Genomic DNA, 27,319 nt, shown 5'->3' on the forward strand with positions numbered 1-27,319 from the left:
AAGTCGTTTACGTCATGCCCTACTCTTTGTGACCTCATAGACTGTAGCCCACCAGGCCCATCTGTCCATAGACTTCTCCAGGCAAGAATATTGGAGTGGGTTTCCAAGCCCTCCTCCAGGGGATCTTCCCAACCCAGGGATTAAACACACGTCTCCTATGCCTCCCGTATTAGCAGGTGGGTTCTTTACCACTAGTGCCACCTGGGAAGACCATACTTCAACATAAGAATCACAGATTTTTAGCTGTTCTAGCAAGGGAGTCATGTGAGTGTGGGAAGAGATGACCTCACTGAGGAAATGACACTTAAGATGACACTAGCCCTCAAAAGTTGGGAGTTTTCCCAGTAAACTGTGAAGGGGGAGCACTCTTGGCAGAATATTTCATAAGGATCCCTAGATTCAAGCCCTCGAGGTCAGGAAAACTAGAGTGGGTTTGAAGAACTGAAAAGTGTTCAGTATGCCAAGAATGTGATGTACGAAGGGGAAAAAAAATTACACCGTAGGAATGAAAATCTGTAGGAGGAGTCAGCCACTGCGAGGCTTTGTCAGATATTTTAAAACAATTAGATTTCCTTTCCCAAGGTATAGAAGAAAAACCTATGTTTGGATATGTGTACTTCTTCTAAATTTTTCTTTTAGTTTATATTTTAATGACTTACTGTTTCTTTATTTTTAAGAATGGGTTTAAATTTTTAAGAATAATAACATATCTACCACCTATTAACATACATTCCATATTAAGTAATGTGAAGAAAATGTCACTGGCCTTTCTAAATGCAAGTTCAAATGACTGTCTTGAAAAATTAATAGAATATATCTCTCTATATTAAAAGGATAGTTTAGCTGCCTCAGTAGTAATGTATCTTCTCCTTAAAATCATTTGATATTTGGCAATCCTAGCGGCAAGAATACACAGAAGAACTGTACAAAAAAGATCTTCACGACCCAGATAATCAGAATGGTGTGATCATTCACCTAGAGCCAGATATCCTGGAATGTGAAGTCAAGTGGGCCTTAGAAAGCATCACTATGAACGAAGCTAGTGGAGGTGATGGAATTCCAGTTGAACTATTTCAAATCCTGGAAGATGATGCTGTGAAAGTGCAACACTCAATATGCCAGCAAATTTGGAAAACTCAGCAATGGCCATAGGACTGGAAAAGGTCAGTTTTCATTCCAATCCCAAAAAAAGGCAATGCCAAAGAATGTTCAAATTACCTCACAATTGCACTCATCTCATACACTAGTAAAGTAATGCTCAAAATTCTCCAAGCCAAGCTTCGGCAATATGTAAACTGTGAACTTCCAATGTTCAAGCCGGTTTTAGAAAAGGCAGAGGCACCAGAGATCAAATTGCCAACATCCACTAGATCATCGAAAAAGCAAGAGAGTTTCAGAAAAACATCGATTTCTGCTTTATTGACTATTCCAAAGCCTTTGACTGTGTGGATTACAATAAACTGTGCAAAGTTCTTAAAGAGATGGGAATATCAGACCACCTGACCTGCCTCTTGAGAAACCTATATTCAGGTCAGAAAGCAACACTTAGAAATGGTCATGGAACAATTGACTGGTTCCAAATAGGAAAAGGAGTATGTCAAGGCTGTATATTGTCACCCTGCTTATTTAACTTATATGCAGAATACATCATGAGATATGCTGGACTGGAAGAAGCACAAGCTGGAATCAAGATTGCCAGGAGAAATATCAATAACCTCAGGTATGCAGATGACACCACCCTTATGGCAGAAAATGAAGAAGAACTAAAAAGCCTCTTGATGAAAGTGAAAGAGGAGAGTGAAAAAGTTGGCTTAAAGCTCAACATTCAGAAAACGAAGATCATGGCATCTGGTCCCATCACTTCATAGGAAATAGATGGGGAAACAGTGGAAACAGTGTCAGTCTTTATTTTGGGGGACTCCAAAATCACTGTAGATGGTGACTGCAGCCATGAAATTAAAAGACGCTTATTCCTTGGAAGGAAAGTTATGACCAACCTAGATAGCATATTCAAAAGCAGAGACATTACTTTGCCAACAAAGGTTCGTCTAGTCAAGGCTATGGTTTTTCCAGTGGTCATGTATGGATGTGAGAGTTGGACTGTGAAGTAGGCTGAGCGCCAAAGAATTGATGCTTTTGAACTGTGGTGTTGGAGAAGACTCTTGAGAGTCCCTTGGACTGCAAGGCGATCCAAGCAGTCCATTCTGAAGGAGATCAGCCCTGGGATTTCTTTGGAAGGCTGATGCTGAGGCTAAACTCCAATACTTTGGCGACCTCATGGGAAGAGTTGACTTATTAGAAAAGACCCTGATGCTGGGAAGGATTTGGGGCAGGAGGAGAAGGGGACAACAGAGCATGAGATGGCTGGATGGCATCACCGACTCGATGGACATGAGTTTGGGTAAACTCCAGGAGTTGGTGATGGATGGACAGGGGGCCTGGCGTGCTGTGATTCATGGGGTCGCAAAGAGTCGGACACAACTGAGCGACTGAACTGAACTGAACTGATTCTGATGTAATTAGTCCTCTACATTTATTGACTCATTAATGAGCCTTTCAATAGTGATTAAAGATGTTTTGCTTTGCAAGGAATTATCTCTTTTGATATATCTTTTACCAAAATAATCTTCAAACATCTAACATACAATATAAGATAACCCCAATTTCAAGACTTTATAACCAATGCTCATAAAGACAATTTTATCAAAAAGCTCTTTTTAGAATATTTTCTTCTCCAGTGAATGGCGTAGTGGAAGAATTTGGTACTACTTCAATAAATTTTATTTATACTAAAAAGTCTATAAACCAAAGAGGCATTCATCCTACTTGAATCCCTACTAATTAGATTATTTATTATAAATGTCATTTTTGTTCATCATATCTGCTTGTTGTTATTGCTGTTGTTGTTTTATAACATTATTTTTCAAAGACTTTAGGAAAATTCAAAATGGTATGAGATGGGTAGGAAAGTACAAGCAGTCATAATGAGAAATAAAAATGAGAACAAGTTACATCCATTGCTGGGAGAATCTCACTGTGGGACGGAATAATAGACAGGCCATTGCTATTTCTCATTACATTTATTAAAAGTGGATTTTATATGAATCTACCCTATGTATATTTTCCCAATCCATCCCTTAACTTATATCTCCAGGACTAGATATTGATGAGAAGAAAAGAGGAAGAAGGAGAAGAGGCCGAATAAAGAGAAGAGTTTCACTAATTCCTTTGTCCAGGATGTATTTTAGTAACTTAGTAAGAAGTTTGTGTATTTCCTAGGACAGAATCCTTAGAAGATGCCTAATAATGAGATCTGGAGCTTCTGGATAAGTACCAATAATGCCACTGGGCAGGCATGTCTTGGTCTGAATTAACATTCCAGAAAAAGCCTTATTCTCTTTAAGTAAGGCATTATTCACTACATCATTTATGAAATGGATGGTAGCATCCACACACCTACTTCATTATTACAGGAAATGTTGAGATTTGGCAGCATTCCTACCTTCTGCTGCTTTTAGGAAAAAACTGAGGAATAAGACAGAGGAGAAAGATAGATAGATGGAAATTAAAATTTGGCTTTATTTTTATAAGCTTTTTGGAAAATATGGATTTAGTTCTATAATCAAAAGACTTACTATCTTCCCTCCTCCCACACTACCACCACCCATAAGACACATAGATACTCTATACTTGAGGAAGTCCAGCAAAGAAAATTTTGAATCTGAAGAACAGATGCACTTATCCAAAACTGGTCACTCACCCTGGCCTAGGGCAATGTGAGAAGGAAAAGCAAATTAAGCCCAGGGTACAATAAAGAAAACAGATCCAGATGCCATTTATCAATTAAGAAACTCACTTCATCTCATGTATTGAAATGAACAGCAGATGGGGCAAGAGGCCAAAGTGTTTTTGGTCTTCTTTTTTTTCTTTTAGCCTGCATGCTCAGTGGTGTCTGACTCTTCGCAAAAATCTCTCCACATAAAAATATGCAGCAAATGGAAAGAAGATTAAACTCATCTGAGGCCTAAACAGTATATCCCAAGAATTCTCCAGATGTTAAAAATTAAGGAACCATAAGATTGTGTCCACTTTCAGTTCAGTTCAGTTGCTCAGTCATGTCTGACTCTTTGCGACCCCATGGACAGCAGCACGCCAGGCTTCCCTGTCCATCCCAGAGCTTGCTCAAATTCATGTCCATTGAGTCAGTGATGCCATCCAATAATCTCATCCTCTGTTGTCCCCTTCTCCTCCTGCCTTAAATCTTTCCCAGCATCAGGATCTTTTCCAAGGAGTCAGTTCTTGGCATCAGGTGGCCAAAGTACTGGAGTTTCAGCTTCAGCATCAATCCCTCCAGTGGATAGTTAGGACTGATGTCCTTTAGGATGAACTGGTTTGATCTCTTTGTGTCTACTTTAGGTCATCAAAATTCATAATCAAGATTTGATTTATATTAATTCCCCAAAGAACTCTCCTAGGTATTATATACCATTATTTAAAACACTGTACTGTATCTCCAAGCAAGAGTACTGGACAATCTTGCCTGGAGAATCCCATGGAGGGAGGATCTTGGTAGGCTACAGTCCACGGGGTCGCAAAGAGTTGGGCATGACTGAGCGACTTCACTTCACTTCACTGTATCTCCAGGATTCAGGAAAAGGAAGGAAAAGCCTCTTCTGTACTTTTTCTAACTTGCTCACAAACAATGATGTATTTAAATAATTAATATTAATTTTCTCATCATAAAACTTATATTCACTAAGAGGAAAAAAACTAGAATTTCATCAAAAAGTAAAATGTAACATAAGCCAAAATGTATTTCCTAATAAAAACATAATTCAGTTTTTAAGCTGATGAGTCACTAGTTCTGTAGCTGCTGTGGATTTATTCCATATAACATTTTCATATAAATAGCTGGCATTTTGAATGGTATTCGTGATGCAATCTTAGCATACCTTCTCCTCTTTACTTCACATTTTCCAGTGTGAGTGAAAGTCACTCAATTGTATCTGACTCTTTGCAACCCTATGGACTATATAGTCCATGGAATTCTCCAGGCCAGAATACTGGAGTAAGCTGTTCCCTTCTCCACGGGATCTTCCCAACACAGGGGTCAAACCCAGGTCTCCCTCATTGCAGGCTGATTCTTTACCACCTGAGCTACCAAGGATGCCTTCCATCTATTCACTATTCTCTCCTTGAATGTGAAAAATATAAATTTATAAAATTTAAGATATCAAATAAGTGTTGACTATTTAATTTCAAGAGCTCCCTGGGTCCAGAAGACCCCCTGGAGGAAGGTGTGGCAACCCACTCTAGTATTCTTGCCTGGGAAATCCCATGGACAGAGGAGCCTGGTGGGCTACAGTCCATAGTGTTGCAAAGACTCAGACACAAGTGAAGTGACTTAGCATACACACATACATTTAATTTCTAAATTACCATAAAATGTTACACAATTATAATTTATGCAATGGAATTATCTATTTTTTTCTTTTGATAATTTAAGAAACAAATGAATATTTAAGATATAATGAATATGAGAAGAAAATTATTCAAGATCTTGACATTTAAAACAACTAATTACCCTTTTAGGGCTCTCCCCATGGTTTAGTAGTAAAGAATCCACCTATCAATGGAGGTCCGACTCTTTGCAACCCCATGGACTGTAGCCTACCAGGCTCCTCAGTCCATGGACTTTTCAATGGAGGAGACGCAAGAGACACGGATTCAATCCCTAGATCAGAAAGATTCCCTGAAATAGGAACTGGAAACCCACTCCAGTATTCTTGCTGGTAAGTGCCATGGACAGAGGAGCCTGGTGGGCTACCATCTATGGGGTCACAAACAGTCAGACACAAATGAGTAACTGAGTACATTTACCGTTTTCAACCTATGAATTGGAAGGTTTCAGGGGAGCAACAGCTTAATTTAATCATGTTGACCAAAATAATCAATTGACACTTTTAAAAGAGGCAACTTAAACAGATACCCTAGGTGTCCACATTCCTGGACTTTATTATTTTCTGGACAGTTACAAAAACACCGTTGATGGCTCTTGACAAGCTATGCACTCTGGAGCATAAAGAACCTTTATTTTTAAAGGTCTTTTGATTTCTAAAGTTGAAAGACATTAAGTAACAATCACTGAGTTCTTAAATGACACAGGCAGCAGGTGCATGGGAATCATCAGTGAGAATAAGATAAAGATTTCTTCTTCCATCTAAGACGAAAGCCCTAAGTGATGAGAAATTCTAAATGAACTCTGCTCTGATCTCATTAGCTACCATTTCGTAAATGTTTATTGGGTATCACAAGAGGAAGGAAAAAGGGAATTCAAAGCTGACAATGCATAGGTCTTCCTTCATTAAAAATAATAATAATAATAATGGCTCAGTCATGTCTGACTCTTTATGACCCCATGGACTGTAGCACTCCAGGCTCCTCTGTCTGTGGAATTCTCCAGGTAAAAATACTGGAGTGGGTAGCCATTCCCATTAGGTTTATCCCAATTTTATTGGAGGTAAATATGATAAATAACAGTATCATAGAAATGGTACTCCACAACAGGCATCAATAATGTGTTTTGTGTTGTATCTCTGATTTTTTTAAACAAGGCTTGGAAGGGTACTTAGAAAACTAGTTATCTAGAGAAAGGACTAGCTCCCAAATGTGAACCATCCTCTAGAATGAGAGGCTGGCTCGGGGATTAGGGGTTGATTTTGTATTAGGGGTTGATGGTATTAGTTGGCTGACAGAGATTTCAATAAGTAAGAACACATGATTTAATTATAATGGTTGAGATAGACATGATACCATAAACCTCCTAGAAGAGAACATAGGCAAAACATTATCTGATATAAACTGTATCAATGTTTTCTTAGGTCTGTCTACCAAGGCAAGAGAAACAAAAGCAAAAATAGGGTGTTTCCTGGTTGCCTAATGGTTAGAATTCCAGACTTCCCTGCCACAGCCCAGGTTCACTCCCAAGTTGGGGAATTGAGATTCTGCAAGCCACACAGTGTGGCCAAAATAAATAAATAAATAAAAAAACAAAAGTAAACAATTGGGGCCTTATCAAACTTACAAGCTTTTGTACAGCAATGTGTTAGTCACTCAGTCATGTCCGACTCTTTGTGACCCAACGGACTGTAGCCCATCAGACTCCTATGTCCATGGAATTCTCTAGGCAAGAATAGTGGAGTAGGTTGCCATTTCCTTCTCCAGGGGATCTTCCCAACCCAGGGATTGAACCCGGGTCTCCTGCATTGCAGGCAGATTGTTTACTGTCTGAGCCACCAGGGAAGCCCTTTGTACAGCAAAGGAAACCATAAACAAAATGAAAAGACAATCTGTGGACTGGGAGAAAATATTTGCAAATGATATGACCAACAAGGGCTTAATTTCTAAAGCTTAATTTCTTAATTTCTAAAGCAAGGGCTTAATTTCAAACAATTCAAAAGCAACAACAACAACAAAAAACAAAAACACCCAATAAGAAAGAAATGGGAAGAAGATTTAAATAGACATTTCTCCAAAGAAGACACACAGGTGTCTAATAGGCATATGGAAAGACACTCAACATCACTAATTATATGAAAAATGCAAATCAAAACTACAGTGAGGTACCATCTCACACCAGTCAGAATGGCCATCATTTAAAAGTCTACAAATAAAAATGCTAGAGAGGATGTGGAGAAAAGGAAACCCTCCTACTGTGTTGGGAATATAAGAGCAGCCACTATATAGAACAATAAGGAGGTTCCTTAAAAAATCAAAATTATTAATAGAGTCCCGATATGATCCTGAAATCCCACTTGTGAGCATATACCCAGACAAAACTGTAATTTGAAAAGATAAATATATCCCAATATTCACAGAAGCACTGTTTACAATAGGCAAGACATAGGAACTGCCTAAATTTCCATCAACAAATGAACGGATAAAGATGTGGTATGTGTGTATATGTGTGTGTGTGTGTGTGTATATATATATATATATATATATATATATATATATCTCCATTCATCTGTGTGTGTATATATACATACACACACACACCATATATATATATATATATATATATATATATATATATAGTGGAATATTAGTCATAAAAAGAATGAAATAATGCCATTTGCAGCAACATGGAGGGACCTAGAGATTATCATAGTAAGCAAAGTACATCAGGAGGAGAAAGAAATATACCATATTGTATTATCTGTGGAATCTAAAATATGACACAAAAAAACTTATCTGTGAAACAGAAACACTCAGAGACACAGAGAATAGACCTGTAGCTGCCAAGCGGGAGCAGGGTGGGGGAGGGCTGGATTGGAAGTTTGGGATTAGCAGATGCAAACTATTCTATATATGTATAACTGAATAACTTTGCTATACACCAGAAACCAACACAACATTTTAAATTAAGTATACTTCAGTATAATAAATTTAAAAAGAAAACAAATACAATCATTGAGGCACAGAGCCAACACAAATGATCTAATCTTAGAAGCAGAAGCATATGCGGGTAAATGTACAGGGAAACCCAGACAGTAACAAGTAATACAGGAGAGGTGATGCTAAACAGAGCAAGGAGACGGGCAGGCAGAATGCGGGGCACTGCACAATGCAAGCTATCAAGATCCTAAACCATGTGTGGGATTCAGAGCACTTGATCTTCCTTGAGAAACAGGCAATAGAAGGCAGGTCTCAGACCTTGAACGACCGCCCTGTCAGTGCCCCTGAAGGCTGATTCCTGGAAATGGCACTTGAAGCTAAAACTGGATCTATCAATCCAAGTTTTCAACAGACTGAAGTACACCGTACCTATTGGCGGGAAGGTTCTGGAACATAGGGTTTCTAAGTCTAAAAGAAGAATTAGGACAATCTAATTTTTAATAAAAGGAAACTATAGGTAAAATGATTATCTGCCTCTCAGTTTGGAACCAGGACCAAATGCAAACAAAAGCACATCAATTCCAGCCACCTTTCATGCAAAGGAGGAAGAAACCTGGTACCAGGTATGATGTATAACATTTGAGTTTTATACAAAGCCATTCTACGTACATAGAGGAGATAGAGGATCATGGAAAAAGAAATTATTAACACCAAACTATTAACACCAAAAGAAAGCATGAATGGCCAGGAACTGGATAAACCCCTGGCTTTAAGTAGCAGAGGAGACTGAAAGGGAAAAGCTATGGGCAATTGTAAATGCTGGAAAGAAAACACACCTTCTCAAGGGACCTGAACAAAAGACAGGATGGCCTCTAAAGCGTCTGGGACAAAGTCCAATGTGGCGCAAGGGGCTCCAAGCAATTTCACACCAAGCGATTTTCCAGCATCAGTTGGGTATCCAACATGCTAAGTCGCTTCAGTCATGTCTGACTCTGTGATTCTGTGGACTGTAGCCTGCCAGGCTCCTCTGTCCATAGGATTCTCCAGGCAAGAATACTGGAGTGGGTAGCCATTTTATTCTCCAGGGGATCTTCCAGACCAAGGGATCTAACCCGGGTCTCCTGCATTGCAGGCGGATTCTTTACCATCTGAACCACAAGGGAAGCTCCAGTTCTGACACAGTCTACCCAGAGAGAGAGCATCAGACTCCACAGGTATCAGCATCAGTCACATAAGACTGCTCACTGCCTGCCTTCAGATGCCAGTCATCATTCCAGGTTACCACCCGTGCTTTGGGCCAACTATAGATTAGAGGTTCCCACCACCTCTTGCTGAGGTGTGATTAATTTATGAGCAGTTCACAGAATTTAGGAAACTACTTACCAGATGACTAGTTCATTACAAAGTGTATATTAAAGGATATAAAGAGGCAAATAGGGCAAAGTATGTAGGAAGGGGCACATGGCTTCTATACTCTCTGATCACAACACACTCCCCTAATCTTCACATATTCTCCAACCTGGAAGCCCTCCAAACACTGTCCTTTGGGGTTTCTATGAAATTCCAAATATTTCAGGAAGTGTGCTAGAAATTTGCCCAAGGACCAAATGTACCTTTCTTATAATCACAAGGTCACTCATACCTCATGATGGAGAAATTTAGCCATGAATGCTTCCTGATGTTGATATTGGAGCACAGGCAGATTTTTAGGAAAATTCCTGTAACTGTTCAGGACAAACATCGTTTTCACATAGACATTGGTCCATTCATAGGTTCTGAATGGACCTAGATTGAACTATGGAGTTAAATGACCATCTGATTTGTGTCAAGCAACAAGGTAGGCATTGGTCCTTGAATAGTCCTTGAGTATTTGAATATTGATTGATTAACTGACTGATTGACCCCGGACCACTAGAAATATGTTTAAGAAAGATTCCAGTTTCAGGAAGACTGAAGACTATCTTTGTACTTCTTTAATCCCAACCATACATCTCCTATTGAAAGGAGAGGTATGTGCACAAGTAGCAATAATATTATTATGGGTAGAACACATTTTGAAGAACACAGTGGAGACTACTGGGCTCATTCAGTTCAGCAAATCTGAGAGCTTGAAATTAATCCAAGAGTCCCTAGCTGTGTAAGAAAACCCAGGCTCCTAGGAAGAAACTGAAGAGAAATTTAGGTCAAAATGTAAACACACCCTGCAGCTGCTGCTGCTAAGTCTCTTCAGTCGGGTCCAACTCTATGCAGCCCCATAGACAGCAGCCCACCAGGCCCCTCTGTCCCTGGGATTCTCCAGGCAAGAACACTGGAGTGGGTTGCCATTTCCTTCTCCAATGCTTGAAAGTGAAAAGTGAAGTTGCTCAGTCATGTCTGACCCTCAGCGACCCCATGGCCTGCAGCCTACCAGGCTCCTCCGTCCATGGGATTTTCCAGGCAAGAAGTGCCATTGCCTTCTCCAAACACACCCTAAGGCTACAATTAAGATACTCCACAAATAAGAGGATATTATAGCATGTGCCAAGAAAGAAAAGACTTTTTTTTTTTTAGTACAGAAAAGTAAAAGGATAAGATTCACTTCTGGAATGTAGGTTTGTAGTCCCTAAAAATATACTCCCTTATATTGTTAACAAGTGCACTTATATTGTTAACAAGTTCTACTTCAACTCTTTGGCACAAGTACCTCAATAACTGGAGAAATGAAACTTCCATGGTCAAAAGAAGCTATAATTATTTGCCAGCCACATCTTTTCACTGCTGAGGGCAAACAGACTTCTTTGGGACTTTCTGCATCATCAGACACTAGAGCAAATGGAAATCATGGCTACAGTAGCAACAGAAGCCCAGGCAGGAGTCACTCCAAGGAATTACTAAAACTAAACTGACTGCCTAAGGACTCACCCTACTTTAGGCCCGTTTCTCCTCTCACTGAAGTGCATTACCCTGACTCTACAAAAGATGATGGGAAAAGTCTGTGAGAAAATCCTGGAGTTGTGGATAAAACAATGAACAAGCAAAGCAACCAATTCAGACACTAACATCCAGCCCCGTACTTCTGGATTATAATCCACATCTTCAGTACTTTACCTGTAGTTGAGGTGACCTGAGAAATTAGAGCTAGACAAGTGAGGACTCAGCCAACCTTCCATCAGAGTACATCAATCAAAAAGCCTTTTTAAACTCTAAGAAATATTAAGAGGTAAATAATCTTTCTTTCTTCCTGCCTCTGTTAACCAGCTCTTGTGTACTCCTTCAAATTCCTCTTCTTAGTGATATCTACTGTGGCCCTAATTTGCAACTGTATTTCTACAATCACTGCCAAGATGAAACAACACTTTCTTCAGGGGACCTAAAGGAAGTTTAATTCAGATGAGTCATGGGCCTAAGTATATTGTCTGAAACCAGGAGTGCTAACTCTCCATCATTTCTTATCAAATCAGAGTCTGATAGATAATGACAGATATGCAGATATGAATCCCATAAAGCACACAAAATATTAAAATGTGTAAGAAATAATATTTTAATAATGATGTATATAAGAGCTAGGAATTCCAATATTTCCAAGTTTTATGTTGCCAAAATCAGTCTCCTAAAATTTTTTTCTTAAGTCTGAGCTTCCTTTGATAGCCATTTATATGTGTGCACAGTGTTTAACTGTCTGTTAATAAAATAATTAAGTATTTTTAAATTTGAGATGTCTTGGTCATATAACAATTATTCTTTTTGTAACAAGGTGACCCTGGGTCTTTCATGTATCCATGCTTTTTTTCTTCCCCTTTACTAATTTTCATTTTGTTCCTTTTCAATGTGATGTTCCTTTCACAACACAATGCTAGGCATTAGATAAAATGGTGAATAAGATGTGGACCCCAAGCTCAAGAAACTCGAAATCTAGCAGAAGAAAGTGATGTGCAACCATCTACAAGTTAAGAATTAAAACAATTACATCATAAGGGTATAAACAGTTTATAATAGAAGCCCAAAGGAAATAGCAGTTTGCTATAATGGAGGAGAGAATGACAGAGGTGAATTTGAAGACTGAATAATCTGTCATTAAATATTAAAATAATCATAATAATGATGATAGAAGAAGAAAGAATGGGGAAGAAGAGGAGGGGGAAAGGGAGAGGGAGAAGAAGAAAAAGAAGAAGAGGAAGAAGATGAGAGGAAGCAAAGTAAGCACACACAGCAAAATAGAAAGATATGGCTGGACAACATCTTGTGTGAAGAGACGAGATCGAGGTGAGACCAAATAGACCCCAGCACATGGTGAATGCTGAATTTGAAACTAGTGAGCTTTGATGAAAGTGAAAGTGAAAGTTTCTCAGTTGTGTCCAGCTCTTTGCAACCTCATGTACTATATAGTCCATGGAATTCTCCAGGCCAGAGTACTGGAGTGGGTAGCCCTTCCCTTCTCCAGGGGATCTTCCGAACCCAGGGATTGAACCCAGGTCTCCCACATTTGCAGCTTAGCCACCAGGGAACCTAAGAATACTGGAGTGGGTAGCCTATCCTTTCTCCAGCAGATCTTCCAGACCCACAAATCGAACCAGGGTCTCCTGCTTTGCAGGCGGATACTCTACCAGCTGAGCTACCAAGGAAGCCCAAGTGAGCTTGATATTTGTGATCAAACTGTTGGAAGACTTTGGAGGTTTGTAAGGTGGAGAATAACAGGATGCCCCGTCTTACGTTTTAGGAAGAAACTTTATGACTGGAGACTGGGTGTACATGTTTTGAGGAGGAAAGGGGTCTACAAAATTATTGCTAATTTAGGACAATGTAAATGGGGAATTTATAGTTTTAGAGATGTGATGTAGATAAATTTTTACAGATGAAATTAAAATGTAAATTTAATTATTCTATATATATTCTTTTCTGAAGTATGAGTCTAAATGAAGCAGAAATTTTCCAACTGTTGTTTACTGATTGTTTCCAGATGTTCTTGGCTTTTATCTTATTTGCCTACATGTAACAAAGGAAAGTGCTAAACAAGACCAGGGGAAAATCAGCAGTTGTGGAACTAACATATCTGTGGCACCATGTTTCATGTTTCAACACAGATCCGGGAAATCAGAAATAGATCACACAGCACAAAAGTCCTTTAAGATATCCAGACAGACACTGATTATGTTAAACATATCACAAATGAAGCAGCAATGTTTACAGATGTTCCAAATTAGTTAAACCAGGAATTCCTTGTCTGGAAAATAATCCTCAACCTGGTAGAAACAAAGAATTCAAAACAAACCTTTTAAACAAACACTGAAACAGACTAGAACTAATTCTTACATAAAAGAAAACATTACCCACAAATAAGTGTACCTACTTACTCTGAAAAAGAAAAATAATCCCCTCTAGAATATAGCTACCAAGTCACTTCCCTTGAGCTCCCTAATAGATCAAATTATTGACTTTTATTTTTTAAACTAAAATAAATTGGTTTGGGCATTTTCATGTACACATTTTAAGTATGTATATGTGCATGTTTGTGTCTGTGTGTGTATTCCTTCTACAGCTAGTCTTTGTGCACTTTTAATTTCCTTTTATTCTTTTTGGATAAATGTCATGGCTTTTTTCAGGTCATTCACATGTAAAATATGAAACACATGTACCTATCATTCTCTAAATGTAATGGATTTGATACATAAAAGACAATCTTTTAATTTTATTCCAACTTCAAAGGTAGCTTTTCTCTCTTAAAGGAATTTCAAAACATGAATGGTATGTTAATTTGTACAATCTCTGATTTAACAAGTCTCTTGATTAAATACTTTCACAGTCAAAGATGAATAACAGGGTGAGACTATGCACTCTGAATGCATTTTCCCATAACTGTGTATGTTTGATTTTTTAGCAAGTTGTTTCTATGGATGGGAGAATAAAAGCTATTAAAAGATTAAATATAAAGTGATTTCACTTTAGCCAACTGCTCTTTATTTTTCTGGTGCTTTTCTCTAAGTATTATTGCAAAAGGTCACGAAGGAGTGAAATGAAAGTAGGGACATAAGAGAGATGGTGCAGCATGGGGGCTTATCTTCAGCTGTATTTTAGAGAGAAGCCACACAAAGATTGGGCTTCCCTGGTGGCTCAGATGGTAAAGAATCTGTCTGCAATGCAGGTGACCTGGGTTCAATCTCTGGGTTGGGAAGATCCCTTAGAGAAGGGCATGGCAACCCACTCCAGTATTCTTGCCTGGAGAATCCTATGGACAGTGAAGCCTGGCAGGCTACAGTCCATGGGGTTGCAAAGAGTTGGACACAACTGAGTGACTTTCACTTTCATACAAGATGCAGAAGCCAAAGGCAAAGGAGAAAGAGGTCTTTTTCTGGTCAGAAAGATGATAACTATGATGGTACCAATTTCTGGAATTTTCCCAGTGTGACATTTTTCTATGTAAATACTAGTAAACTCTATCTGACAAGTAGATTAGCAACTTAGATTTGGTTTTTATCCAACTCATTGTTGGCACATAAACTCTGAAGTAAATAGCCATGCATGCCTGCAGTGGCACCCCTGCCATATACGACAGAATAAAAGGATGAATGAAGGGAACGCTTTTGTTAACACTTTTGAGAAGAATAAGGTAAGATTGAGTTGACTACCTTTCCAGGAAGTAAGTGTTACTTCTTAACAATTCTCACTAGATTTATTAACTGCAAGCTATGCTTGTGACAATGTAATTTATTTTCTCAAAGCTCTTTTTGTATTTCAAGGAAAGAAAATACTAATTTATAAACTGGGCAACTCTCCAGTTTTTGAGTTTCCTTTTAATGGTCACATCTGGCAATAACATAGGTCCCGTGCCCAGGTATTAATATTATGCATAATTACTCACAGATGGCCAATGAACCACCCTGCCCCAGAGCACAGACAAATACTCTGGGTCAGCTTGCCCATCTGCAACAAACTTCTATAACACAACTCCAGAGAATCCATGTTTCAGGATCACTGCCCAAATCCACCTTCAGTTCCTGAGAAAACTGCTTTCAGATAAAAAATGGGAATAAATTAAAACTCTGACTTCTTATCCAGCATAATGAAATAGAATTGATTATATTCTCATTTCTTCATATTGGAATACAAAAGTTCAATTTATAAGGAAAAATTTTGCTATTTAGCCACTTATGTGCCTCAAAGGATAAATAAACCCAAAGATTTTAGGATAAGCTTAGATTACAACTTTGAGAAAGGATAAACATTCTTGATTCTCATTGTTGAGAAAAGTATAGAAAAATTGCAAGTTATTTCCGCTTTCTCACGCCCTTAAAAATAAAACCCTATACACTTACTTACCCATTGATCTCTGAAGTAATCCAGCCCCACGTTGCGAACATCCAGAATTTATTGGTGTGGTTTGATCTACCCAGGACCAGGAAACTTCCTAGAAACTTCTATTCATGGAATTGAATTTGTCTTAATTCCAATTCTCTTTAACATCTCCAGCTCTTTTGATGCGGTCACATTAGAGACTGAAGAAGAAACAATAAAAGCCTTAGGGGAAGCAAACACTAGCCCTTTTCTCTTCTTCAAATAAGTCCGTTCACTGTTGTCTACTCTTTTCATAAGCTCTCATACACTGAGAATTTATCACCCAAAGCTTGTTTATATTTGAGAAGCTCTGTTACCATCCATATGTCTTCCTTTAACAAAAAACCATAGTAGCAACATAATCCCATCCCTAAGACATATTTTAAAGGTTTTGTTAAGAGGTGTATTTGTAGCCTCTTCACTGGTGATGGCTCTCAGGAATTAAAAATCACAGTTTAAGGACTGTGATGAGTTAGTAAATCAGATTTCTCTTTGCTCAGAAGCAAGCATAAGGATCAGCTGGGGGTAGGTAAGTTAAATGATACTCTCTCCCTAGTCACTACTTCATTTACTGATCTTGTTTGAATACTTGCCCACAACATTTTCCCTGGACACCTCTGAAACGATTTTAAATAAGGATGCTTTTCCTCGAGCCATCTGGCAGCTTCCTGGAAAGCAACAGTGCAAGATGTCCCTATTCAGAGATTGATTAGATTCACAGAGGAACCTTTCAAAGCTGGTCATTTACAACAAGATGCTCACTGCGGCCAAACTTGCTTTTAGGTAGCTCTAACTGAACTGATCAGCACTTCAAAGTTAATGAGCTCAATTCACAGACGTAAAGAAACAGTAAAAGTACAGGCCATAATAACATTGAAGTCTTAGGCAAAAGAACTTCCCCAAAAGGTGAACATTCAGATTACAGGGTCCTGTTCACTCAATGAGCATTTATGGAGCACCCACTATGTAGCAGACATTTCTAGGTACTGAGATTCCAGGGATGACAGAGACACGGAATTTGCACCCCAGAAGCTATGATCTTATAACAGAGAGAGCCATATAAACAAATATATTGCAGTTTAGTTTGAAGGTTATTGAAATAATACATAAGTAAAACATGAAATATGAAGTTCTGAACTAATCTCAGTGGAAACCCAGCAAAAAGGAGAGTCCAAACAAGAGACATACATAAATACGATTTTTTGCAGACAAACTAGATGCGGGAGGTGTGGAGAGAAAAGCATCAGGTTTGGGAAACAGTACAGGGAGCAGGAAGAATACAGCAGAAGTGAAGGCTGGAGGAGAGACAGAGACTGAGGAGTCATTCAGTGCATCAGAAGGGGTTAAAGTCATGCAAAGAGGAACTAGTGTATTACCCTATAAGGAAAAGAAAAGACTAAGGACAGATTCTGAACCACACCAAGTTTCAGGGGATAACAGAATAAGAGCATCTGGTGAAGGAGACTGAAAAGCAACAGTTGGTGAGAAAGGCGACCAAAATATAGTGGCCATGGAGATGCCAAAAACAAAGTTTCAAAACAGGGAGCAGTCAATTGTATCAAATGTCTCAGAAAAGTTAAGATGGAGACTGAAAAATATTTCTTGGATTCAAATATTAAGAAAATGCTACTGGACTTGGCGAGAGCAGTCAAGAGAGCCTTGAAATCAGTTTCACAGGCTGGGCATTTCAATGTTTAGGAAGCCATTAATCATCTAACATAACCTTAACTGGAGAACTTAATAGATCATATTGGCTGAGAAACCGGAATATCTGTTTATCTAGTGATTAGTTTCAGCTTTTACACGGAAAAATTCAGGCGAGCTGTGAGAGACACTGTCTTGTCAACTTGCCCATTGTATTCTAAATCCAATAACTTAAATATCACCAGTGCTGCTGTGCAGGGTCTTGGGAAGGCTCTGTAGCCAGCATTAACCCTTTGTTTGCTGTATCATAGTCTAGGGTATCCCCTGAGGGGAAGGACTAGGGCTCTGGGTTGGAGAGGATGAAGTAGAGAGGATGTAGTAGCTTTTTTTAACCAACGATGTAGAAACATATTGATATTTTACCAACCTATAAGGTTATATCAGTATGTATATAGTGATTATCAACCCTCAAGATAACTAATAAACAAAGCTGATCACACAGATAATTTCAACTTGAAATTGTTAGCTTTTTAACCCTAAAGTAGTAAGTGGTAACACATTTTTTTCAATTTACTTGTGTATCCTATATGCAATTTATACATACTGTATATGTTTTGCATTCTTTCAGAACACAACATGGTTTAGACAATGAACGATCTGAAACAGGTAGAAGATCAGCCTTTGTGACCCTACATTCCATTCAGGGAAATAAATGGGGGATAGCTAAAACAACCGGCAAACATTACTAACATTGAAGTAAGAGTGTGACAATGCTGGACTCTCTTGGTGACGCAGTGGATAAGAATCTACCTGCCAGTGTATCGGATACAGGTTTGATCCCTGCTCCAGAAGGTTCCACACACAATGAGGCAACTAAACCCATGAGCCACAACTACTGAAGCCGTTGGGACGAGAGCCCATGCTCTGCAACAAGAGAAGTCCTCCCACCCTGCCACAACAAGAGAAAGCCAGCACACAGTCAAAACTAAATTTTAAAAAAATAGTATGGTGATGAGAAAAAAAAATTAATATAAATTCCAGTAGGGCCAAGCTCAAGGGAGTGATCAGAATGATATAATATTGTTTAAAGAAATTTCAGAGGTGAGGCTTGTACTGAAAATTAGGGTATTTGTAAATATAGTTGAAAATATAGTTGTAAATGTAGTTGAAACTCTATTTCCTCTATAGTCACATTTATCTCAAAGTAAACAGAAGTGAAATTTTAGAGTCAGTTGGTAGAGTCAAACTAGCCCTTGACTCAATAGAAACCCCAGGGCTTTCTCTGTGCTACTTTACAGTGAGACCCTGGTGAAAGCATCTACCTTTCTTCTTTTTTGTTCTCAACTGGCTTTTTATGTAAAAGGACTCTTCAGATTATCTGTTTTCCAATGTCTCCTCCAGTGCCCGAGAATCTGATCTGTCAGTTCTCAGATTCTAGGACCCCTCTGGTTGAAGAACAAGGCCAGCATTAGCACCAAGTGATTTGTGTCTTTGAACCATCGAAGAGTAGATTCAGTTCAGTTCAGTTCAGTTGCTCAGTCGTGTCTGACTCTTTGCGAACCCATGAATCGCAGCACTCCAGGCCTCCCTGTCCATCACCAACTCCTGGAGTTCACTTAAACTCACGTCCATCGAGTCGGTTATGCCATCCAGCCATCTCATCCTCTGTCATCCCCTTCTCCTACTGCCCCCAATCCTTCCCAGCATCAGGGTCTTTTCCAATGAGTCAACTCTTCGCATGAGGTGGCCAAAGGACTGGAGTTTCAGCTTTAGCATCATTCCTTCCAAAGAACACCCAGGACTGATCTCCTTCAGAATGGACTGGTTGGATCTCCTTGCAGTCCAAGGGACTCTCAAGAGTCTTCTCCAACACCACAGTTCAAAAGCATCAATTCTTCAGTGCTCAGCTTTTTTCACAGTCCAATTCTCATATCCATACATGACCACTGGAAAAACCATAGCCTTGACTAGATGGACCTTTGTTGGCAAAGTAATATCTCTGTTTTTGAATATGCTATCTAGGTTGGTCATAACTTTCCTTCCAAGGAGTAAGCATCTTTTAATTTCATGGCTGCAATCACCATCTGCAGTGATTTTGGATCCCAGAAAAATAAAGTCTGACACTGTTTCCATGTTTTCCCATCTATTAAAATGAAGAATTACCTGCAGGGATCTGAGAAGAGCATCATGAAGAGCAGAGATGCCAGATATACACATTCAACCCTGCTACATCATCCAACCCAGGATGGGCTTCTCTGCCAACTCTTCATCCCATAATTATCTGTTCCCTTATTGTCTCCTCACTGTTCACCAATCATGATGTCAGTGCTGATATCATTGAAGTTTTTGATAATACTGTAGAACACAGCCACTATAATCTTTTAAAGGGCAGTAATTCCATTTTAATTTCCTGAAAATTCTAACTATGATTATACCAAATATACTGGTTATAACACTGGATCACCTTTTTTAAACTGAAACTACCATGTTAAAATAACATCTGAGGCTGTCTGAAATGTAGGAAAATAATTTTCTCTCTTTCCTTATAAGGCCTACTTACTTTCTCTAAATGATAAATATAAATGCCAACTGACTCAGACCATGGACTGTTAACTTTTGGAAAGTAAGAGGAAAATATGGTAATTTTCTATGAGTGAGTTAAACATATTCTTTACAGTAACAGACTTTTTTCTTGATTGTAATAAATACTGTAGTCTATGACTCTTTTCACTTTTTCCTTTTTTATTTACCTCATCTTTATATGGTAAGAGAGAATTCTCTCAAGTTAATACTTATGATCAAAATCCATGACTTTCATCAAAACTCAAGAGTATAGAATCTCCCGAGGATCTTTTCTGAATTTCAAATGTCTCATTGTTTTAGAAAAGGGATTTCCTTAAACTATGTTCTCACACTGTCAAACATATATGTAGACGTTGAGGAATGCTGAGGAAAGGATAAGACTAAAAACTTAGTGAACCAAGTAAAGTTGATTAGGAAATCTCAAAGATACATGCATTTTCCACTTGAACCAAAGGTTCACCATTGTTCTATTTCATTTTTTTCCCCCATAAATTGGCCCTGATTACTTCTAAGGGTACCATCAGAAAGGTACAGGAGGTTTGGGATACAAATGCCCCGGGCTAAAAGCTGACAGCAAAAATATTTTATAGCAATAGCTGTCATCTCAAAGGCCACTTCTTGTAAATTATGTACCTTCCCCTTGCTTTTTAAAAAATCTTGCTGATTCTTTATTTCCTCTTAGTGAGGGTGATTGCATCCTTAACATAGAAGGAGCAAGTGTTTTTGTCTTTGTGGGCAAGAAAGAAAGAGGAAGTTGAAAAGACTCAAGGGGAGAAAAACCATCCATGGAACAGTCGCTAAGTCGCTTCAGTAGTGTCCGACTCTGTGCGACCCCATAGACAGCAGTCCACCAGGCTCCCCCGTCCCTGGGATTCTCCAGGCAAGAACACTGGAGTGGGTTGCCATTTCCTTCTCCAATATGGAACAGAGTAGTATCAGCCAAAAATGACAAGGCTGCTGCTGCTAAGTCACTTCAGTTGTGTCTGACTCTGTGCAACCCCATAGACAGCAGCCCACCAGGCTCCCCCAACCTTGGGATTCTCCAGGCAAGAACACTGGAGTGGGTTGCCATTTCCTTCTCCAATGCATGAAAGTGAAAAGTGAAAGTGAAGTCGCTTCAGTTGTGTCCGACTCTGTGCGAACCCATAGACAGCAGCCCACCAGGCTCCTCCATCCATGGGATTTTCCAAGCAAGAGTACTGGAGTGGGGTGCCATTGCCTTCTCCAAAAATGACAAGGAATTCAGGCTAAAAGCCCCAATCTGGCACCAAAACAGAAGGAACACATTGAATCACTCTGGGCCAAGCAAGGACCTTCAGGATTGGCACTGAAAGATCCATATGTAGTTCCCCTGTATTCAGAGAGTGGACTGAATTTTTCAGCTTATAATCAAAGGCTCAGTGCTAAGTAAACCTGCCTTTGTTGTACTGCTGGTCCTTTGTATTTATTTCCAGCAAGTGTAGACAGAAATAGCACCCTAGACTCTTATTTTCTCAGTAACTTCCACTGAGAAAATCTGAATTTTGGCTTTACAATCGTCCCTCTTTGTATCCCTTTGGCTCTTGACACTGGGTGTTTATTCCTACCAACAGTCTGACGGAAACAGATGAGTCTGAATTTTGATACTTTTGTAAGCTGGCTCGGCACATGGACACTGGATAAATGCTTTTGCAGATAATATTATTGGAAGACTAACATTTTTAAAAGTAGAAGGATACCAGGATGTATTAACAGGGGTGCAACTTGCCAGGAGTCAGGAAGCAACCTTCCACTTCTTGGCAAGGGCCACAACCTAATAGAATACTATGTCCAGTGTTTGTCTCTGCAGTTTAAAATGCATATGAAGAAATCTGAGATAGAGGACACCAAAACAAGTAAAATACACTGAGGGAAAAAAAATGAAAAGCAGTTATTTGGAGAAAAGATTAAAGACACCAAGGTTGTTTAACCTGGAAAAGAAAAACCTAGGGGGAGATTTAAATGAGAAATGTCATAGTAAGTAAAAAGTCAGCAAAATTATTCTACATCTTGATTGAGGAAATAATGAGAGGAAACGTGTTAAAATCAGAGTGAGGGCAAGAGAACTTGGCTAGACATAAGAAACTCTCAGCTTTGACATTGGAAGTCTGGAGTATACTGTCAAAAAAGTTGTGAAATGTATTGGAAACATCTATAACAATCCAATTGATTGTACTAATTGATGAAGGCATTTTTCTGCCACAAGAAAAATATTTTAAATGGATAACTTCTTAAAAGTCTCGGTCTTGAAGCATACTTAAATGAATTTATCTACCTAAAAAGCAAGGTCAGATCAAAATTCCCAGGCTCAAAACATTTTGTTCATAAACTATTTATATTTCTGACACCTCGAAGTTTTATCTGATTAAACTTAAGAAGCCTGGCGTTTGTGTTCAATTTTTTTAATCATTTCTATAATATATTTTTGGCTCTTTTCTAGCATCAGAGTCTCTTTAAAGTAATTAGGGTCCTTTAGGGCTCTAAGGTTATTGAAAAGAAGATAAAGACATTCTGGATTATAGCACATGAGACATCCAAATTGACTTTCTGGTCAAGGCTTATATCAAAAAGCTAAAAAATAAAACCATCTTCCATTTCTATAACTCATGATCCCTTTCCAGATGAGTTTCCTTCACCACATTAATAACAGCTTACCCCAGGGAGTTTCCTAAAACCCGAATGAACAAAATGTGGAGGAGAAAAGAGAGATAAAGTTAAGAAAGAAGTAAGAATAAAACCTGGTGTCCATCGTGTGTGCTGAGGCATGTCCACTCTTTGCAACCCCATAGACTATAGCCTGCCAGGCTCCTCTGTCCATGGAATTTTCTAGGCAAGAATACTGGAGGGGCCTGCCATTTCCTTCTCCAGGGGAGAGAGTATAAAAGAAGAAGAGTAAGAAGTCTGAACTTTATTTTGATAAGATGGGGGGAACACTGAAAAGATTTTAGGTAGAAAATCTATCTAATCCAATGTTTATTTTATTGAAATCATTCTGAAAATGCAGAGAATGGAATAGAGTTGAGATGAGACCAGAGGTGAGATATAATGATGACTTAAACAGGGTGGTGGCAATCAAGGTGGAGCATGTCAAGTAGTTCCAAAGATATTTACAGGGCACAGTGATTAATTAGATGAAATACAGGGTTGGCAAATGACAAAAAAATCAAGGACAATTCTCAGGTATCTGATTTAAATAAGGTTGGAAGGACAGAGGTGCTTCTTTTTCAGCTCAGACACCAAGCCTGAAAGCTCCAAGAGTACATATGAGAAGATTTCCTAGCAGTTATACGAACTCCTCAAAACCTTTTTCTTCCTGGATCAAAGGCATTGGCATTCAGTTGAACAAATAGTTGTACTGCCTTTAACATATTTCTGACGTCTTGCTGAGATATCCTTGTTTAATCCTCAAAAGTCACTTGACAAATGTCATGCCTGACAAATGCCCCATAAATCATTTGACAAATGAAGTGCTAGAAACACCAAACCATGCAAGTCTAGAATCCAAATACCCTGACTTGCTTCACAGCACTTTGAATTTTTGTAAAAATTCTATTCCCAAAACTCAAGTGATTTTTCCCCCTAAAGTACATCATTTCCAAGAGCAAATCAAAACTTCAACTACTCTGGTGGGCATTTATCCTGTTCCTTTATCTGCTGGGTATTCCTCTGTCTCTTCATCTTGTTTAAATTGCTGAGTTTGGGGTGTCCTTTCTGTATTCTGGCAGGATGCTTGGGGCTGGTGCACTGGGACGACCCAGAAGGATGGTATGGGGAGGGAGGAGGGAGGAGGGTTCAGGATGGGGAACACATGTATACCTGTGGCGGATTCATTTCAATATTTGGCAAAACCAATACAATATTGTAAAGTTTAAAAATAAAATTAAAAAAAAACTTGCCAACTACTCTAAATCTTATGTGCAATAGCAAATCCACTCATTATATGATTTTCAGGTTTCTTTAAAAACTCTAAAATAAGTGGCTTTGGTGGTTTCTGCATTAGCACTCCCCTGATGACTGTATAAGAGTCGTCATGCAGAGTTTTAATTGAATCTGCCTAACACTCTCCTGGAGATTAAAGGTAAGTGTTTCCAAGAGGAAAGAAAAGTAATAGAACAGAAGAGCTTAAAGTCAGGTTGTAAGATTTCAAGAGAAGGGAACAGAACAATTGTATAGCACTTACATCTATGACAATAATAGCACAAACTCTACTAAAGAAACACTTGAATGTTTCCAGGGCTTGTATTCAGGGAAACTATCTCAGAGATGGACAACAGGAGGTCAAGAGTAGCCATTTATTCATCCAATGAATGTCATCTACAATCATATAATGAATCCAGGAATATTATTATTTAATCACATGACTTGAGGCAGGTGAGTTTATTTAAGGGAAAGAAAAGAAAGCATAAATTTATTTTTAAACTGGCCATTTTGATTCAACTGGTCAAGGTGATAGACTGAAAATTTCTTAGAAGAGAACTGGTCTTTTGTATAAAATTTCTTAATGACATGTTTTATTTATGGCCATTTTGGAGTAAATTAAATGGAGACAAACATCTTTTATTCATAATCCTTAACAAAAAGTTTTTTTTTTCAAACATATATAATATTTAACTTGCAACTGAAAAGCCAAGGATGTGACACAATTAGGCTGCACTTCCAGAATATATATGTTTTTATACTTCTTACCCAGACAATTTAATCTGGAAGACTTATTGAGCCAATGTATTATCCAGCATGACTCTGCAGCTTTCTAGAAATTGGGTCCAAAAGTCAGTTAAATTACATCTGGGAACTGGGAATCCATTTCCCTCCAGAAATTATTTTTTAAAAAAAGAAGCAAAGTGTAGACTGTTGTAAGAAGCTTCATGTCTCTCGCATGTCAATGTTGTAACCACCATTAACACTGTACTTGGGGTTTATAAGACTGGTGAAATCAGTACCCAGTCAGAAAAAGAAAGCTGAAAGTTATTCAAGTTGTTACATAAAGAGACATTCTAAATCCATATTCAAATTTAGCATTCCATAGAGTTATATATAGCTTCCCTGGTGGCTCAGACGGTAAAGCGTCTGCCTGCAATGCAGGAGACCCGGGTTCAATTCCTGGGTCGGTAAGATCACCTGGCGAAGGAAATGGCAATCCACTCCAGCACTCTTGCCTGGAAAATCCCATGGACGGAGAAGCCTGATAGGCTACAGTCCATGGGGTTATATATATCCCATGAAGCAGTTTTCAATCACACAATAGTAATCTAATAATCTGTGAGTTATTTGTCTTTATTCACACCGAGTAATACATTCCCAAACTGAGAAATGCTTCCCACAGTCTTTACTAAACACATACTAAGCACCTACCATGTGAGGGGAGGGGACCACAGGGTGAAAACAATAGAGAGCTAGAGTCCATATTTCCAATTTAGCATTAGGCTGATTCCTATGTTACACCCCTAATTTAGCAGGCTAAGGAGAACTCTAAAAGTTTCCAGCCAGCAATGAAGCTACTGCATGGAGGATCATTATTATTGGATAAAAACATAAGTTTCTAAAACAGTCTAAAAATCTGATTTCATATTCATCTTTGGCCAGTAGAAGTCAACCAGTTAACTCTCAATTAGTTCACCACATACAGAATAAGGTTTATAAAGAGACACTGATGTATAGAACAGTCTTATGGACTCTGTGGGAGAGGGAGAGGGTGGGAATATTTGGGAGAATGGCATTGAAACATGTAAAATATCATGTATGAAGCGAGATGCCAGTCCAGGTTCGATGCACGATACTGGATGCTTGGGGCTAGAGCACTGGAACGACCCAGAGGGATGGTATGCGGAGGGAGGAGGGAGAAGGGTTCAGGATGGGGAACACATGTATACCGGTGGCGGATTCATTTTGATATTTGGCAAAACTAATACAATTATGTAAAGTTTAAAAATAAAATAAAATTAGAAAAAAAAAAAAGAAAAAAGAAAAAAAAAAGATTATACCTCAGGAGACTAAAAAAAAGACCAAAAAAAAAAAAAAAATGCTATTCTCCCAAATCTCCCCACCCTCTCCCTCTCCCACAGAGTCCATAAGACTGATCTATACATCAGTGTCTCTTTTGCTGTCTCATACACAGGGTTATTGTTACCATCTTTCTAAATTCCACATATATGCATTAGTATACTATATTGGTGTTTTTCTTTCTGGCTTACTTCACTCTGTATAATAGGTTCCAGTTTTATCCATCTCATTAGAACTGATTCAAATGTATTCTTTTTAATGGCTGAGTAATACTCCATTGTGTATATGTACCACAGCTTTCTTAGCCATTCATCTGCTGATGGGCATCTAGGTTGCTTCCACGTCCTGGCTATTATAAACAGTGCTGCGATGAACATTGGGGTACATGGGTCTCTTTCCCGTCTGGTTTCCTCAGTGTGTATGCCCAGCAGTGGGATTGCTGGATCATAAGGCAGTTCTATTTCCAGTTTTTTAAGGAATCTCCACACTGTTCTCCATAGTGGCTGTACTAGTTTGCATTCCCACCAACAGTGTAAGAGGGTTCCCTTTTCTCCACACCCTCTCCAGCATTTATTGCTTGTAGACTTATGGATCGCAGCCATTCTGACTGGCGTGAAATGGTACCTCATAGTGATTTTGATTTGCATTTCTCTGATAATGAATGATGTTGAGCATCTTTTCATGTGTTTGTTAGCCATCTGTATGTCTTCTTTGGAGAAATGTCTATTTAGTTCTTTGGCCGGGGTCTATTTTAGAAAGACACTAATCCCATTTATAAGGGCTCCCTCCTCATGACTTGATCAGATCCCAAAGGCCCCACTTTCACAATACCATTGGAGATTAGGTTTCAATCCACAAATTTTGGTCAGGGGTACAACATTGTCTATAATATATTTATATATCATTTTAATTATACAGGTAAATCATGACTTAACATTATAACATTTAAATATTTCAGATAAGATAAAAATTCTCCTCTGAGTAACACTCTCCTATCACTGAACAAGGATAACCCCTATTTTTGCAGCTCCCACACTCAACCTATTCTAATCCTTCCATCTCAGTGTTATGAAGAAGTGCAGACCAACTAACCAGAAAATGAGAAATCATCTGGAAAACTGAGGAGTCTCAGCCGACATCCAGGAACAACTGCTACACATCTGAGTGAAGACAACCTGGACCCTCCAGCCACGATGGAGCCTTCAGGTAACTACAGCTTAAATGATCCCAGGTGATGATAAGAACTTCCCAGATTTCCAACCTACAGATAACAAGAATTAATAATACACTGCTTTAAGTAATCAGGTTTCAGACTTCCTTATTACACAGCAGCATATAACTAAAATGAATCCTTTTTCTATTAGGCTAG

The 27,319-nt window shown here is 38.7% G+C and overlaps 2 long non-coding RNA genes across 2 annotated transcripts in view; one reads left to right on the plus strand and one right to left on the minus strand.

Moving 5' to 3' along the window:
- LOC139182215 (uncharacterized) overlaps nucleotides 1–27,161 on the minus strand; it is a 100,927-nt gene extending 73,766 nt beyond the window's left edge. Inside the window, exons 1-2 of the long non-coding RNA XR_011565836.1 lie at nucleotides 27,043–27,161; nucleotides 15,691–15,866 (exon numbers count right to left, since the gene is read on the minus strand). This is a non-coding gene — a long non-coding RNA (uncharacterized lncRNA). The remainder of the gene's footprint in view (nucleotides 1–15,690; nucleotides 15,867–27,042) is intronic.
- Nucleotides 77–27,103, plus strand: LOC139182214 (uncharacterized). Its single transcript, XR_011565835.1, has 3 exons — nucleotides 77–176; nucleotides 9,530–9,611; nucleotides 27,015–27,103. It is a non-coding gene; the product is annotated as an uncharacterized lncRNA (long non-coding RNA).
- Nucleotides 27,162–27,319: the final 158 nt, after the last annotated feature.

The sequence above is a fragment of the Bos indicus genome, chromosome 1 (assembly GCF_029378745.1).
Source record: "Bos indicus isolate NIAB-ARS_2022 breed Sahiwal x Tharparkar chromosome 1, NIAB-ARS_B.indTharparkar_mat_pri_1.0, whole genome shotgun sequence".
NCBI lineage: Eukaryota > Metazoa > Chordata > Mammalia > Artiodactyla > Bovidae > Bos > Bos indicus.